The 17,838-nt window shown below is 45.9% G+C and overlaps 2 protein-coding genes across 2 annotated transcripts in view; both read left to right on the top strand.

Annotated features, from left to right (window-relative positions):
• tbc1d31 (TBC1 domain family, member 31) overlaps window positions 1-17,838 on the top strand; it is a 1,102,325-nt gene that overhangs the window by 249,103 nt on the left and 835,384 nt on the right. The gene's annotated exons all lie outside the window — the stretch shown is intronic.
• The window catches only part of atxn1b (ataxin 1b), a 40,001-nt gene continuing 32,723 nt past the window's right edge, over window positions 10,561-17,838 (top strand). The window contains exon 1 of the mRNA XM_051935501.1: window positions 10,561-10,763. The gene's annotated coding sequence lies outside the window, so the exon portion shown is untranslated. The remainder of the gene's footprint in view (window positions 10,764-17,838) is intronic.

Raw genomic sequence — 17,838 nt, 5'->3', positions numbered from 1 at the left:
GAATCACAGACCATGAAATAATGTAAAATGATACCCCACATGCATATGTTTGGAATTTGTCATTTTTCGCCCTCTGATAGAGGTCATAGGGGGCTAGACCACTAGTAAAGGGTCAAACATCAAAAATACCATTATATTTGGAATCACAGACCATAAAATAGTGTAAAACGATACCCCACATGCATATGTTTGAAATTTGTCATTTCTCATCCTCTGATAGTGGTCTATAGGGGGCTAGACCCCTAGCAAAGGGGTCAAAATCAAAAATAACATTATATTTGTTACCACAGACCATGAAAGAGTCTAAAGCAATACCCCACATGCATAGGTTTGTCATTTGATAGAGGTCGGGGGGGGGGGGGGGAGCGCTACACCACTAGTAAAGGGTCAAACATCAAAAATACCATCATATTTGGAATCACAGACCATAAAATAGTGTAAAACGATACCCCACATGCATATGTTTGAAATTTGTCACTTTCCGCCCTCTGATGGAGGTCTATAAGGGGCTGGACCACTAGTAAAGGGTCAAACATCAAAAATACCATCATATTTGGAATCACGGACCATAAAATAGTGTAAAACAATACCCAACATGGATATGTTTGAAATTTGTCATTTTTAACTTTCTGGGAGTGGCTCTCAGAGGGGGCTAGGACCACTGGTATAGAATCAGATATCTAACATACGATCATTTTGGTGATCACCAACCTCAAAATAGCATTAAACAACACTCCATGTGCCCGTATTACCAATACCCATATTTTCAAAGCTTTATAAGAAGGAGTAACTTGGTCCTCTTGTATCCCATTACGGGGTGAACCCCTGGGGTCTGCTTGAAGTGGCCTGCTCAATGTCATGTCTTCCTGCTGAAGACACCTGTTGGTTTACTCTGTCATAAGGGTGTAATTCCCTGCACAAATAATGATTCCCAAAAATGGCATGCAAATGTGGGTTTTTCTAATTAGGGGGGGACCCCAAAACGTTGGTTGTCTTGCATAAGGAGACATCAAGATGAGTCAAACGGTGTGTCAGTATGTGGGGGGTTTTCTCCATTCAGGTGACATCTCATGAACACAATAAAGAAACCGATCACAGGGAGGGGAGGAGCAGGAGACAAACATCAGGCTATCAGTCCTAAAAACTGAAACCCCCGTTATGATGATGGTGGGCTCAGTTCCCTTGGCTGTGCATCATAAATGTCGTTTCTTTAGAATGACGCACTTTTTTTTTTATTCTGGTGAGTCCATTTTGGGGGGATTTGAACTGCTTGTTGTTTATGTTGCCGTCCTCTGCAACATGCAGTTATGTTGTCACCTGACTGAGACATTTAGCTGTTCATCACCGAGGAAGGGACGAGGCCAAGTGAGGACACAAGGAGAAGTTAAGAGGCGTGCGTATTAGCACAAAGGTGTCCGTAGTGCAGTGCAGTGAAGAAGAGGAACACCCAGCAAATAAATCCAATAAATGATCCAAACCAGATACAGAATTGGCTTCCTCCACAAATCATCTCTGGTGCTTCTCTCTCTCTCTCTGTCTGTCTGCCCACCCACCTCGCCCTCCAGGTCTGCTCAGCAGGACTGAGACAGCGATGACCACCCTACCCCTTCTCACTTTCCCCTCCAGCCACCAGAATACACCGCACTCGACTCCCTCTTCTTTAATTTTCCCATCTCTTGCAGTGCACTAACCCAGTTCTGTGTCCGGCTCTCTCTTCCTGGCACCTTCGAAGCCCACGGTCCCCCCGCTCCTCTCGCTTAGCAGGATAGGTGTGCCCCTGGTAAGACACTCCCTTCACTTCACTGTAGGATGTCTCAGATGGGTTCATTTCTCTCTCTCACACTTCTCTTCTGAGCCTAGCTCCATCTTCCTGCCACCTCCCTGCAGGACCCCCAGAGACCACTATACCCCCCCCCCAATCCTTTTTCTCAGTATGGTAGATCCACCCTTGTAGTGATACTCCCTTCCCTCTACCGCGGGGTCTCTCAGATTCCCTCCTTTTCCTCAGACCAGTTGTGTTTTCCTTTCTCTTTCTCTCTCCTGAAGTCCACCACTGTGCCCCTCCTCTTGCTCGGCAGGGTGGATCCACCCCTGGAATGATACGCCCGTCGCATGGCATCTCAGACTGGTTGGTTTTCCTTCTCTCTTTCTCTCTCACTGGATTTCTCTCTGCTGAGCCCAACTCCATCCTCCTGCCACCTCCTTCAGTCACCACAGGATGCCCCAAAGCCCACGATGCCCCCGGCCCTTTTGCTTATCTTGGTTGATTCACCCCTGGATCCTTTCACTCCACCATGGGCAAGAAATCAAAATCAAAATTAGGCATTACCCTAGGCCGCAGATCACAATGGGGGGGGGATAACCAGCCGTAAAGGTTTGCTATCAAACACACTAATAAGCTTGGCCTATGGCACAAAATACCCCAACACTGGCTCTGACCATGGGGCACCTCAGACCCTCTCCTTTTCCTCAGACCAGTTTGTATTCCTCTCTTTTTCTTTCTGCTGAAGTCCACAATTGCGCCCCTCCTCTTCCTCAGCAGGGTAGACCCCCCCCCCCCCCCAGTACGACACTCCCATTGCTTCATCGCATGGCCTCTCAGGCCGATTTGCTTCCCTTTCTCCTCCTGTCACCTCCTTCAGCCACCATGGGACTCCATGGTCACCCTGCTCCTCTGGCTCCGCCCCATGGAGTGACACCCCATTTACTCCCCTGGGGGGGGGGGGGGGTTCACAGACCAGTTTGTCTTCCTCTCTCTTGCCCCCAGAGTAACCCGATTCTGCTCTCTCTTTTTTTCTCATCGTTTTTCTTTCTATTTCCTTCTCTCACTCATTGATCCGCTCGGACCTTTTGACACGTGTGGCTGCTTCCCTTCACGTTCGTCAGAGCGCCAACGAGAGATGGCCGCACTGAAGGGTCTGACGCACGTGAAGGACTATCCAGCCCCTTCCCCTGCCCCATTAAGCACCCCTTGGCCAGGTGTGTCTCTTGTCCCCCTCACTCACCTTTTTATAAAATGGCGCACTTCTCGCCGATCCGCCACGGACCCCTGACACGCCTGGCCACAGGTTTGTTCCTCGAGTTACTTCTCTACTCCTGAGCCCTTCAACTTACCACATTTGTGCCTTCCTTACATGGCAGCCTGTTTATTCTTTTTGTTTCTTTTTATTTCTTAGGTTCCCAAAGAAGCAGGTGTTCATTCACTTTCGCAGATGCACTACGCCACGAATCCTAGTAAGTATGCACCCTTTACTTCCATGTGTATCCCGCCACTATTCCACTTTATTGACGCTTTATGATTGTAGTGGTGCAGCTCGGGGTGGGGGTCCACCCTGACTCTACTCTTTTCCCCCTTTGTTTGGTTTCCTCCCCCATTCTATGCCTGTATTAAGAATTGAGCCTTAGGGGGCGGGGCCCCCCAATTACTTTCCCATCGCAGGAACAGTGCATCCGGAAAGTACTCACCGCCTTTGCTCAATACTTTGTCGGTGCACCTTTGGCAGCAATTACAGCCTCAAGTCTTTTTGAATATGATACCACAAGCTTGGCACACCTATCCTTGGCCAGTTTGGCCCATTCCTCTTTGCAGCACCTGTCAAGCTCCATCAGGTTGGATGGGAAGCGTCGGTGCACAGCCATTTTAAGATCTCTCCAGAGATGTTCAATCGCATTCAAGTCTGGGCTCTGGCTGGGCCACTCAAGGACATTCATAGAGTTGTCCTGAAGCCACTCCTTTGATATCTTGGCTGTGTGCTTAGGGTCGTTGTCCTGCTGAAAGATGAACCGTCGCCCCAGTCTGAGGTCTAGAGCGCTCTGGAGCAGGTTTTCATCCAGGATGTCTCTTTACATTGCTGCAGTCATCTTTCCCTTTATCCTGACTAGTCTCCCAGTTCCTGCCGCTGAAAAACATCCCCACAGCATGATGCTGCCACCACCATGCTTCACTGTAGGGATGGTATTGGCCTGGTGATGAGCGGTGCCTGGTTTCCTCCAAACGTGAGGCCTGGCATTCACACCAAAGAGTTCAATCTTTGTCTCAGCAGACCAGAGAATTTTCTTTCTCATGGTCTGAGAGTCCTTCAGGTGCCTTTTGGCAAACTCCAGGTGGGCTGCCATGTGCCTTTTACTAAGGAGTGGCTTCCGTCTGGCCACTCTACCATACAGGCCTGATTGGTGGATTGCTGCAGAGATGGTTGTCCTTCTGGAAGGTTCTCCTCTCTCCACTGAGGACCTCTGGAGCTCTGACAGAGTGACCATCGGGTTCTTGGTCACCGCCCTGACTAAGGCCCTTCTCCCCCGATCGCTCAGTTTAGATGGCCGGCCAGCTCTAGGAAGAGTCCTGGTGGTTTCGAACTTCTTCCACTTATGGATAATGGAGGCCACTGTGCTCATTGGGACCTTCAAAGTAGCAGAAATTTTTCTGTAACCTTCCCCAGATTTGTGCCTCGAGACAATCCTGTCTCGGAGGTCTACAGACAGTTCCTTTGACTTCATGCTTGGTTTGTGCTCTGACATGAACTGTCAACTGGTGGACCTTCTATAGACAGGTGTGTGCCTTTCCAAATCAGGTCCAGTCAACTGAATTTACCACAGGTGGACTCCAATGAAGCTGCAGAAACATCTCAAGGATGATCAGGGCAAACAGGATGCACCTGAGTTCAATTTTGAGCTTTATGGTAAAGGCTGTGAATACTTATGTACATGTGCTTTCTCAATGTTTTTATTTTTAATAAATTTGCAAAAACCTCAAGTAAACTTTTTTCACGTTGTCATTATGGGGTGTTGTGTGTAGAATTCTGAGGATAAAAATGAATTTAATCCATTTTGGAATAAGGCTGTAACATAACAAAATGTGGAAAAAGTGATGAAGCGCTGGGAATACTTTCCAGATGCACTGTATGCAAAGTATGTGATGTGCAAAGAAGAAGTGATGCGTTCTGCAGTTTGACGAATTCACCAGGGACCACCCCCCACACCTTATTACTTCAAAGTGATCGCGACTTCACCAGAGTTATGAAGGGTGACGCAGTGTGAGTTGTAGGTGCTCTCCAAAGTCCGAGCGACTAACAGACTTGTACAGTGGCCAACCAATCAGCACAAGTCATCGCCCCAAGCCCCACCCACAATAGTTCCTGGTTGAACAAAATGTCCCCGTTTCCTGAAAAAAAGGTTACTGCAGTGGGAAAGCACCTGGTGACTCAGGGGACCGGAGGTCAAAGAAAAGGACCAGTACTGGGACACTGGGGGTTTACCTTCACTTTGCCAACAGCTCCTCTCTGGAGTCTCTGTGGAGTCTGTGCTTGGAACTTCTTGGTGGTAACAGCGTATGGAGTGTAGGGCTATGGATTCAAATTGACGTTGTAATTTATTCTGACCCATAAGGCGATATTCGATATTTCTCCGTGTGTTTCTCACAGCACATTAAAGGTTGAAGATCAGCACCCTGCAAATGCTTTTGCTGAGCTCATCAGTATCTTCTGTGAAACAGCTGTCGGGTATAATCTATGGCCCGCCCTTCAGAGGCTCCTGGCCCCACCCATCTTTTTCTGTTGCTAGGCGATGCTCACCATGCAGCAATCTCTTTATTGGAAGGCGGGGCTAAACAAAGAGGGGGCACAATCACCCTTTGGGCAGCGTGTGACTCCTTTCTGTTGTTTTGCTGGGTTGCCCCAGTTCTGGATGCCTTTCTTCTTTTCTTTTAAGGGGTGTTTGAGCGTTGCCTTTCCTTTACAGACGTGAAACACGAATATTCACCTTTACAACCATAGCTTCAAGCTTATTGCACCCGCTCTGTAAGGGTCCATCTGAGAACAGCATTTCTAGATGTAGCCGTTGAACCCGCTCTCAGAAGTGCCCTTTTGCCCGCATCATGCAATGCTGGCACTGCTGGTCCCAATAAACAGGACAACAGTTGGCACAGATGATGCAGCCCTCCACGTGAAAACCTTGTGGTCAGTTTAGAAATCTGCCGGTGTGGAGGGGTATGTGTGGTGTGTGGTGGGTCTGCTCATTATAGAGGGAGAGGAATCCACAGCAGCACTTTAAATCCTGAGGTGCTGAACTTCCTGGTCTTCTCTTTGTGTTTATTCCACTATTAAACATGGCCGTCTGTGCTCTCCGCCCACTGATCCTTGATGGGAGCCTGATGACATGACATGAAACACAAACTGTGCAAGGATGGGCTTTAATGGACCACCAGCAGCAGCAGCATAGCGTCCTCATCCCGCTTACTGAATTAGCGCAGGTGCGAGCCGGCAGGTTATTAGGACGGCTTTTATGGCAAAGACTTCCTGCTCGTCTTATCTCAAGCTAATAAGCCGCATATTCCACGTTTATTGATTTATTTATCTGCACAACGGCAGGGCAGATGGAGTTGAAATGGCCGGCCCTGCGATAAGAGCGCCTGGCAAAATGCGGAGCGGAGATGAGCCATCTGTGTGCTGCAGACTCGAGGTCAACATTCAGAACAGAACCAGCTGATCAAGCAGAGCAGCGACACGTTAAGAGAGAAATCAAATAAAGACCTGACCACCGCAGATGAGAGAGAGAGAAACTGGGAGGGAGCTGTGAAAGGCACTATATAACAAAACAGATCGATGTGAAAGACTATGTAGAGAGAGAGAGAGATACGAAGGACACCACAGCATTGACAAATATGAAAAACAAGGTATAAGTGATAGTTGGAGAGACAGGCAGCAAAGGCGCTATATATGTAACAGATAGACAGGAAGGGAACCATAATAGTGATAGACATGAAAGACACTATATAATATATAAATAGATATAAGACCACAATATGATTGAAAGATATGAAAGGCATTATATATTAAGGTAGATATAATTGATAGGAATGACAGGCACTATATGTTTAAGTGGATAGGAAAAACACTTTATAATACATAGATATAAAAGGCACTATATAAATGATAGATATGAAAGGCACTATATGGTAGATAGATGGGCAGCAGTGGTTGTGCTTTGACTACAATAAACTTTTCTGACCACCAGTAAGATGCTCAACAGATGGAAATCTTTTTTCTCTCTCTGAAATGTCACTTGGCTGAGCAATTTACTTTTCTGTGGTTGTCACATTTTTTTGACTTTTCAGAAAGTGTCAGGTCATGAGCTTTCAATTAAGACCAAGCACAATGTTGTACCCCCAGTAGTTCACGAGGTTGCCCTGCTGTATTTCCTTGATATCCACAGCTATCGTTTGTCATCATCTTCTTCTTCCCGCCCTATAATCAGCTTCTGCAATTTGCTTCATGCTCAGCAGATGCCACTGCTCTTCTTCTTCTCCTTCCTATTATGGTGCTCTTTCTTAAGTAATCGGCTTCTGTGATTTGCTTGATGCTCAGCAGATGCAGCTGCTCTTCTTTTTCTTATTCTTCTTCCTATTATGGTGCTCTTTGTTAAGTAATCAGCTTCTGTGATTTGCTTGATGCTCAGCAGATGCCGCTGCTCTTCTTTTTCTTATTCTTCTTCCTATTATGGTGCTCTTTCTTAAGTAATCGGCTTCTGCAATTTGCTTCATGCTCAGCAGATGCCACTGCTCTTTTTCTTCTTCTTCTTCTTCTTCTTCCTATTATGGTGCTCTTTGTTAAGTAATCAGCTTCTGCAATTTGCTTGATGCTCAGCAGATGCCGCTGCTGCTCTTTTTCTTATTCTTCTTCCTATTATGGTGCTCTTTCTTAAGTAATCGGCTTCTGTGATTTGCTTGATGCTCAGCAGATGCCACTGCTCTTCTTTTTGTTATTCTTCCTGTTACGGTTCCCTTTGTTAAGTAATCAGCTTCTGTGATTTGCTTGATGTTCAGCAGATGTCACTGGTCTTCTTTTTCTTTCTGCCATTTGACCTTCTCAAATTAATTAAATTAACGTCCATACTGTAACATACTGTACAATTGGTGTACTACTAACTATTTACAAGAATAATGGATTTTGGGGAAGTTCACAACTGAAACACAACAAAACTTACAAGTGACAGATTACACTTGCGTCAGTGGGATAGTTCAGCGTTTCAGCTCTAATTCGATATACAGACCTTTCTGAAATCCTGTTTTCGCTTTGTCTTGTGCTGCAACAGAACAAAACCTAAAAAACATGTGACGAGGTGTGGGTTCTCTGTGAAGGCAGCATGCGCTCCCATTCCGCGTTTCACATACGACACGTCCAGGTTATTTTGTTAAGAGTTGTGTGACTCGTGTTGGACCTACGCAGCCTAACTGAGTAGATGTTTGCACTTGAAAAGGCCCAGTCTTGAGAACGCTGGCCACTTTCCTCACTCGTTTTCTGAAAAGGGAACTTGCACAATCTGTCCGAAAGCCGTGCATGTGACCCGCGCCTGTCACTTTACAGGCCATCTTAGGTTCATTTCCTTCTCATTTCTACTGCGTGGCTCATTTGCTTGCCGTAGGGAATGCCCTCCACTTACGGCCAAGCGAGCTTCGACTCAGGACCAGCCACCGAAACGTCGGAAGAACAGAGGTGAGAATGGAAGGTTGGGAGGTGGGTGGCAAACCAGGTGGTGTTTGCTAGGCATGCTGGGCTTGGAGGACTTTACTTGCTGTTCCTGTCTCACTTCCTCCACTCCCCTGCCTCGTGGGCTTGTTTGGGCAACACATACACAATTCATTCTGCTTTTTTATCTGTTGTGTGATGTCATTTCTGAGGGCGTGCCAATGTGCCCCCTGGTTGGGGGGGGGTGGGGGTTAACACGTTACATTATGAAACAAATCATAAACAGACCTGCTGCATCTGCTTTATGGGGACTCATAAATTGAAGAACTTTAAATTGCCAGACCACACACAGTATATTGGCAAAAGTATTGCCCCCCCCCCCCCCCAAATCATTGAATTCATTTCTGTGGCACCTTGGCATGCAGACTGCTGGCTTCTACAAACATTTGTTGAAGAGTGGGTCGCTCTCAGGAGATCTGTGAATTCAAGCATGGCACTGGGATAGGATGCCACCTGTGCCATAAGTCCATTTGTGACATTTCCTCACTACTAAACAATCCACAGTCAAATGTTAGTGGTGTGATAACAAAGTGGAGCAATTGGGGACAACAGCAACTCAGCCACCAAGTGGTAGGCCACAGAGCAGGGACAGCGCATGCTGAGGGGTGCAGAAGTTGCCAACTTTCTGCAGAGTCGATAGCTGCAGACCACCAGCAGCTCAAGAACAGTGCAGCGTAGAGAGGGAGCTTCAGGGAAACCGAGCAGCTGCAGCCAAGCCTGACATCACCAAGTGCAGTGCAAAGCTGCTGGGGTGTAAAGCCCACCAGACACCACTGGACTCTGGAGCAGTGCAGACGTGTCCTCAGGAGTGACGAATCACGCAATCCAATGGACAAGTCTGGCCAGGAGAACGGGACTCGCCTGACGGCATTGTGCCAAGTGTACAGTTTGGTGCAGTGGGGGGGATTATGGTGGGAAGTTGGGCTTGGCCCCCTTAGTTCCAGCGAAAGGAACTCTTAATGCTTCAGCATACAAAGCCATTTTGGACAATTTCAGTTTGGGGATGGCAACATGACTGTGCAGACACACCAGTGCACAAAGCAAAGTCTATGAAGAAATGGAGGAGCGAGTTTGGGGGGCTGCACGGAGCCCTGACCTCAACCCGTTAGACCAACTTTGGGAGATGGCGCGCGAGCCAGGCCTTCTCGTCCAACATTAGTGCCCGACCTCGCCAATGCTCTCCTGGTCATAAATTCCCATCAACACACTCGCCTTCCCAGAGGAGTTGAAGCTGTTATACCCTCAAAGGGTGCGCCAACTCCATATTGACGCCCACGTATTAAGATTGGGATGTCATTAAAGTTCATGTGGGTGTAAAGGCAGGTGTCCCGATACTTTTGGCAATATCGTGTAGTCACTAGCAATTGGAGTTGGTATTACTGCCATTGCTATCCTAGTGAAATACACAATTTGTGACAATATCACAGCATCGCGTTGACCCATTGTGAGAGTTTTAGATGGACCACGATAAAAAGTCAGGGCGCCAGCCGGTGACCTCACATAATTGAAAAGCACAAAAAGAAATAAATCGTTTGCAAAATTTCAAAATGGTCAAACTTCCGGCAGGAGAAGGCGGGTCCAGCCAGACAGATGCAGGAAGTGATGTCAGTAGATGTTAAGCTGTCAATCATCTGCTCTGCAGAGGGCGGAGGATTAGGACACAGCGCCAACCCCTGGAGCGGCGGGTACTTAGAGCCCTAAAGCTGTCCCGTGCGTGTGACACCGTAGTAGGAGTCTCGGAGTAGGAAAACGGTCCAAAAAAAATCTCGTTAGAATAACGCAAGTGCGCTCCGACTCTTAGCACGTAATCGATATTCCGAATTTAGGGATCTCGGTAGAGAATTCAAGCACACAGGAGGCGCCCGGGCACAACGTGGCGCGCCAAACACCTGTAGGAATTCTGAATCCATTTGGTGACCTTTCACTGTGTCCTTATGGGTAACGGAGTGTCCATCGACGGGCTAAAATGTGAAGGTGGTCCGTTTCAAAAAATTGTGCGGAAAGTGAAGGGGTCTCCAGGCTGCGATTCACTGGTATGGCTTTCATTTAGGAGGCTGTATGTAACGGGGGGTGGTCCTTAAATAATTGTGGTCTCTTATTTCCCAGGTTTGTCCTCATAGTCTGTAAAACAAGAACAGTCCTCCAAAGCTTCTGCCAGTCGACTGATGGGTGTGAATTGCGCATCTTGCCCTGCAAGTGAAGACTGAGGACGCCCGCAGAGGACCCTGCTCTACAACACATGTGGTATGTCCTCCTTCTTTTACGACTTTGGTGGGATTCTGCTAAAGGGGTTGTACGGACAGTCAGCCGTTATACGGTATGTCACTGTGACTCACCTGCTTTGGCCGCTAATCTCTTTTCATCTTGCCTGCCCCCTGATGTCATTTGTTCAGTTCCCCCCAGCCTGTGTGACGTACCTTTTAAATGGCTTCAGGGACTTTCATTCCAGGTGACAGTACCAAACCAAGGGTTATGATGATGCTAATTCCATTAACAGACTTCTCCTAGCGTGACACGAGCAGTTGGGTGGCACGAAGGCGCAGCGGTTAGTGCCACTGACCGGGTTTGTGGACTTTTACAGTCCGTGTTCCCTTTGTGCTTCTGTAGGCTTTCCTTCCAAAGCTGCACGTCTTAGTTGGGTTTGCTGAAGTACCGATGAGTGAGTGTGGCATCTTGACCAACTGAAGAAAGGTGGCGCTGGTGCCAGCTACTAAGTCGGGGAGGTGGCTGCAAGAGCCCCCAGAACAGGAAGTGATGTCATTGGCCCTCGAGTTGTTAGTTTCCAGATCTGCAGGAGGAAGGGAGAGGAGAAGCGTGTGTTATAAGGTGGCGCCACCCTCTGGTGTGGGATGGAATTACAAGTCGACAAGCCCTAGCAATTGTAACTCCCAGGCAGGCACGTGTGACAATGGCAGTGTTTGCTTTACATTTGGGCACCAGGCCCATTGTGTGAGCGTTAAATTAATATGGCGTGAGCGTCATTGGGAGAATGAGAACGTCTACATAATACACTTGATGAGTTCAGCATCTTCCATACTTAATTATAAATCAAGTACTAATTGCACCATTCTTTTTCAAATATATAAAGGCTCGAAGAAATGCCAAACTTAAATAGACAATTCAAAAAACAAATGTTGTAATTAGACAACATTTACTTTAGTAGAACTAATTGATTAATTAATATATTCACCTCAGATCCAAATCTTAAAACATAACATCAGTTTTTGCACAAATACAATCGGCACATTGTAAGTATTGGTTTCAGTGTGTGTATGTGTGATTTCATTATTTTTATTATCGTCATTATTTCAAGTTCAGCTTCAATCTTATTTTCATCTGGACATGCAGTGAAATTCTTTACTTGAATGACACCTCAGAATAGAAAAAGTAATATAATAATCAACAAAACAGCCAGAGAAACATCCATAGATGTGTATATTTGTGTGTGTGTGTGTGTTACATTCTCTACTAATTCTCTACTAGCTGTGCTACCCATCTAACATGAGTTGAAATCTGCGTTTGCAGTTACCATCTGTTGGAATGTAGTTGTTAACACATACAGTAATAAAATGCATTACTACTAATGTGTTTGATGTGCCATACGATTCATATGCCGGTGTTATAAGCTGTTTGATATGGGATTCATAAAAGCAGCGTTAATGTTTGTGATGCGTCATCTGTTGGAATGACAAATGCAATGCATTTTATTATTATAAATGTTTGTGATGCGCCTTCTGTTGGAATGACAAATGTAATGAATTTTATTATTGTAAATGTCTGTGATGTGCCTTCTGTTGGAAAGACAAATTTAATGAATTTTATTATTATAAATGTTTGTGATGTGCCATCTGTTGGAATGACAAATGCAATGCATTTTATTATTACAAATGTCTGTGATGCGCCATTTGTTAGAATGACAAATGCGATACATTTTATTATTATAAATGTTTGTAATGTGCCATCTGTTGGAATGACAAATTTAAATCTATTTTGTAATGCACAACACACCTAATGGTCAAAGGTGAGGACGGGGATGTCGATCGACCGGTAAATCAATAGCTTTGAATTTCGGCTCGGCTCCCTCTTCACCACAAGTGATCGGCGCAACATCCGCATGACTGTTGACGCCACTTTGATCTGATTGTCGGCCTGTCACTCCCCCTGAGCGAGACCCTCATCTCTGCATGAGGCCACACCTTGTGTCGCCCAACCTGGAGAGGGCACCCCATCCTTTTCCAGCTTTTCACACTTGGCCACAAACCACTTCAGTGCCCACCTGAGTTTTCCTTCAAATGAGGCCAACAGGACCCCGTCATCTGCAAAAAGCACCAAAGTGGACTCTCTCCACCCCTCGGCCATAGAAATTAAGAACAGGATTGTGAACAAAGGGCAGCCCAGGTGGACCCCCCCACTCACACACACACCAGGAACGTGTCTGACTTACAGCTGATAATGTGAGCCAAGCCCTCACTCCAGTTATATTAGGGACTGAAAATCATCAGCAGACCCCCCAAACAGGACACCTCTGGGGACGCAGTCGTATGCCTTTTCCATATCTACTGTACAAAACACATGTAAGACTGGTTTTGAATACTCTCATGAATCCTTGTGAGGGTAAAGAGCTGGTCCAGTGTCCTGCCACTGGGAGGAATTCCCACATTGTTCCTCCAGAACCCACCATTTGATCAGTAGATGTTCTCCGCAGGACCCCCACATGATGTGTGTATTTGGTTAATTCCCAATTCCAAATGAGTGGCGCCCTGACCGGGATGTTTCCTGCCTTGCCCCTGCTGCGGGTGGGATAGGCTTTGGGACCCCCTGCAATCTTGAATTGGATCGAGCGTCTTCCAGAACGTGCCCTCATAAAGGGGCCATGCCATGTAAATCAAGATTGATGCTGATGCTACTCTGAAGTTAAGGAATTGCACTACACGACTGAGCGATGGGTACAACGGAAGGCCATAAAAGCGGGGTAAATGTGGGCAAAGTGGAAAGCAAATGCAGAAGCTGGCAGACAAAGCAGTTTCATGAAAAAAACTGAGCGCTCCCCCCCCCACGCACACACCCCCACCCCCAATCCATGCAAGCTGAGTCAATGAGAGCAGGTGACGTGATAGGAACCCGGATGACGTGGCCGGAAGAGGAGCGATGCTTCACGGCTTCGGAGCCGCTCTCGTGTCATCTGGAATTTGAACTTAATAAACTTGGACGGCTGAAATTCCAGCTGCTTTGCCAAATGCCAGCTGGGATCCAAATGCCAAGAAAAGTATCTGCCCTCCTGATGATAAGAACGCAGTGGCCTTTGCCCCGGTACTCAACCCGCGCCCCCCCTACCCCACCCCCCATACGTCCCATAAACTTTACAAGGATTTCAAAGTTATTTGGCAAACCCGAGCGAGTTTTGGCCTCGTTACATGTGGGAAAATGTCTTCGGCATGGAGAGGCGTGGACTCGTCATGTTGGTGAACCGGACTCAAAAGGGCACGAGCACCAAGGGTTTATTTTATACATCTGGGAGCCCCCTGCCCACGCTCCGGATTGGGAATCCAGTGGCCTGACAGGGAGCCTGTGGAAAAAAAAAAAAAAAAGTTTGAAGCCCCCGCTGCATAACTGGGTGACAGCCAAAGAGGTGAGACTGGCAGCCTTCCATTCAGAGGCTGACGTGAGTAAAATGGGAACTCATCGAGTCGGTGCAGAGGGGCCATGCGGTGAAGTCGGAGGGCTTAAGATTTGACTGGGAGGAGCAGAAAGACAGAGAGGAATGAGAGTCCCGTACCACCGCGGCCCTCCATGGGGGGGTGGAGGGGGGGGTCCACAAGTAAGTGGTCCCTTTCAAAGCTAACACATACAGCAGATTGTAACTTGGAAAATGAGGTGGCGGCCCCTCCAGGGTTGGCTCCTGCTTTGTACCTGGTGCTGCCGGAAGTGGCTAAGGTGCACTGCGACCCCAGATTGTGAAAGTTCTGTCATATAAATATTAGGCTAGATAATTCAGTTTATTTGATTCATAACCCCAGAGTGGTGTACATATATTTATAAATGTGAATCGAGGTGTTCTAACGTAACAATGCAGTTTGGTGTCACGGAGGATGGAGACTCCAGTGCAAGGCATGACAGACTGGCACTCCGTGACCTGTCCTACACTCCCAATTAACAAAGGGTGTCATTAAAGATGATGCCAACTCCACTGAAATATTTTAATGATAAGTTATGTTAATGAGGCAGACGTATTAATTACTTCGCACACCTAGTGAGATTCTACCACACTGGCCCTGAATACAGAAACCCTGCTGCTGATATCTGAATAAGAGAAGGGACACTGCAGGGCCAACTGGTCCTCCCCTCTGCAGGGAAGAGGCTGACAACACTTACTTAACAACATTAAGGTTTCTTCTAAACATTTTAGTAACAACTTAAATGACGGAAAGAAAGCTTATTGTTCATTTTACGCATCTGGTGGGGCTGTGCCACCCTGTCCATTAATACAGAAATGCTGCTGCTAATATTTGAATATGAGAAGGGACACTGCAGGGCCAACTGGTCCTCCCCTCAATAAGAAACAGGCTGGCAGCACTCATTATAAGAGGCCATATTTTTCTCGATGAGCAAGTAAGTACATTGAGCATATAATAGAAAATTTGCGTAAAGAGACCATAATAATGTTATAAACTGCTGATTTATTTCACAAATCTAGTGTTGCTGTGCTGCAATGACTCTAAATACAGAAAAGCTGCTGCTAATATTTGAATATGAGAAGGGACACTGCAGGGCCAACTGATCCTTCCCTCAATAGGAAACAGGCTGGCAGCACTAGTTATAAGAGGCCATATTTTTCTCGATGAACAAGTAAATACATTGAGCAAATAATAGAAAATTTGCTTAAGAAGACAACATTAATGTTATAAACATTTTAAAAAACTGCCCGATTTATTTCACAAATCTAGTGTTGCTGTGCTGCACTGACTCTTAATACAGAAATGCTGCTGCTAATATTTGAATATGAGAAGGGACACTGCAGGGCCAACTGGTCCTCCCCTCAACAGGAAACAGGCTGGAGGCAAATACATTGAGGATATGACAGAAAAGGGGTGAAATTGTTTAAGAAGACAACATTAAGAGTTGTTAAAAATATTTTAAAAAATAGATTAAATAACTTTGGGAGACATATTACTTATTTTACACACCCAGAGGGGCTGCACTGACTCTTAATACAGAAACGCTCTTGCTAGTATTTCAATATGAGAAGGGACACTGCAGGGCCAACTGGTCCTTCCCTCAGCAGAAAAGAGGCTGACAGCATTTACATGAAAACTCGAAAATTGGCTAAAGATAACGTTAAGGTTTCTTATAAACATTTTAGTAACAACTTAAATGACGGAAAGAAGAAGCTTATTGTTCATTTTACGCATCTGGTGGGGCTGTGCCACCCTGTCCATTAATACAGAAATGCTGCTGCTAATCTGTGAATATGTGAAGGGACACTGCAGGGCCAATTGGTCCTCCCCTCAACAGGAAACACTCTGGCAGCACTCGTCATAAGAGGTCATATTTTTCTCGATGAGCAAATCCATTGAGCATAAAATAGAAAATTTGCTTAAGAAGACCATAATAATGTTATAAACTGCCAATTTATTTCACAAATCTAGTGTTGCTGTGCTGCAGTGACTCTAAATACAGAAAAGCTGCTGCTAATATTTGAATATGAGAAGGGACACTGCAGGGCCAACTGATCCTTCCCTCAATAGGAAACAGGCTGGAGGCACTTGTTATAAGAGGCCATATTTTTCTTTATGAGTAATTACATTGAGAATATGATAGGAAAATGGAGAAAATTTTAAGAGTTGTTTAAAAAATATGTTAAACACCTGTCAGAAATGCGTTCCTTATTTCACAAATCTAGAGTTGCTGTGCCGCACTGGCCCATAAGGAAGAAATGCTGCTGCTGATATTTGAATATAAATATTACCTTGTAAAATAAGAGACGAATAACGATGAAGAGTTGTGGCACCACCTTGGTGACCCCATATAACTGAATGAGGAAGAACAAAGAAAACACACAGTAAATGCAAAGTTGCCTTTTCCGACCCAAGTTCTAATTAGGCACTGAATCAAAATGGCCAATTTCCCGGTTATGAGGTCAAGTGGCAGGAAGGGGAGGGTCCACGCAGGTGGACACGGAAGTGATGTCAGAGATGCTGAGGCCGTCCACCTTCAGTTCTGCAGAGAGATGAGAAGAGACGGCATTACAGCACAGCGCCATCCCCTGGTCTGGCAAGTAATTACCATCCCTAAAGTCCCTAAGCTGTCTCCTTTGCGTATGTGCATGGCAACCTATAGAAGAGGGACACTGCAGGGCCAACTGGTCCTCCCCTCAGCAGGAAAGACACTGACAGCACTTACTGAAAAACTGGCTTAGGGAGACAACATTAAGGTTTCATGTAACCATTTTAGTAACAACTTAAATCACAGAGAGAAGCTTATTGTTAGTTTTACGCATCTGGTAGGGCTGTGCCACCCTGTCCATTAATACAGAAACGCTGCTGCTGATCTGTGAATGTAAAAAGGAACACTGCAGGGCCAAATGGTCCCCCCTCAGCAGGAAGCAGCCTATTGGCATGATGCAATATTTTTCTCGATAAGCAGTGACATTGAGTATATGATAGAAAATTGGAAGAAATGCTGAAAAAGTTGCAAATTGTGATAAACATCTTAATAATAAGTTAAATAGCTGAAGGATACAAATGACTTGCTGATTTGTAAATCTAGTGGAGCTGTGCCACACTGGCCCTTAATAAAGAAATGCTGCTGTTAATATTTAATTTGATAAATACCTCAAGCAAAGGGACACTGCAGGGCCAATCGGTCCACCTCTCAGGAGCACTTAGGCAGTCAGGCAGCACTTAGTATGATGACAGTTGTGTCACAGCATGCCATTGTTTTTTTTTCTCGATAAGTCATTACGTGGAGCGTGTGATCGTGAGAACTGGAAAACAAAGTTGAAACATTTTAAAAATGAGTTCAGATTGCTGGAGGAAACATGTTAGTTATTTTACAAATCTAGCGTTGCTGTGCTGCACTGGCCCGTAACACACAAAGACTGTCTCTAATATTTAAATATAAGTATCTACAGAAAAAGAACACTGCAGGGCCAATTGGTCCTCCCTGAGCAGGAAACAAGCTGGCCGCACTCGTTACAACATGTAATGTTTTTCTTGGTAAGTAATTCCATGGAGCATAAGATAGAAAATGGGAAAACTTGCTGAAGAAGATAATGTCGAGGTGCGTTTCAGACGTTTGAAGAAGGTGTTAAACTACTGAA

The sequence above is a fragment of the Erpetoichthys calabaricus genome, chromosome 13 (assembly GCF_900747795.2).
Source record: "Erpetoichthys calabaricus chromosome 13, fErpCal1.3, whole genome shotgun sequence".
NCBI lineage: Eukaryota > Metazoa > Chordata > Cladistia > Polypteriformes > Polypteridae > Erpetoichthys > Erpetoichthys calabaricus.
Note: the sequence above shows the minus strand (reverse complement) of the source record. Positions and strands in the feature narration are given on the sequence as shown.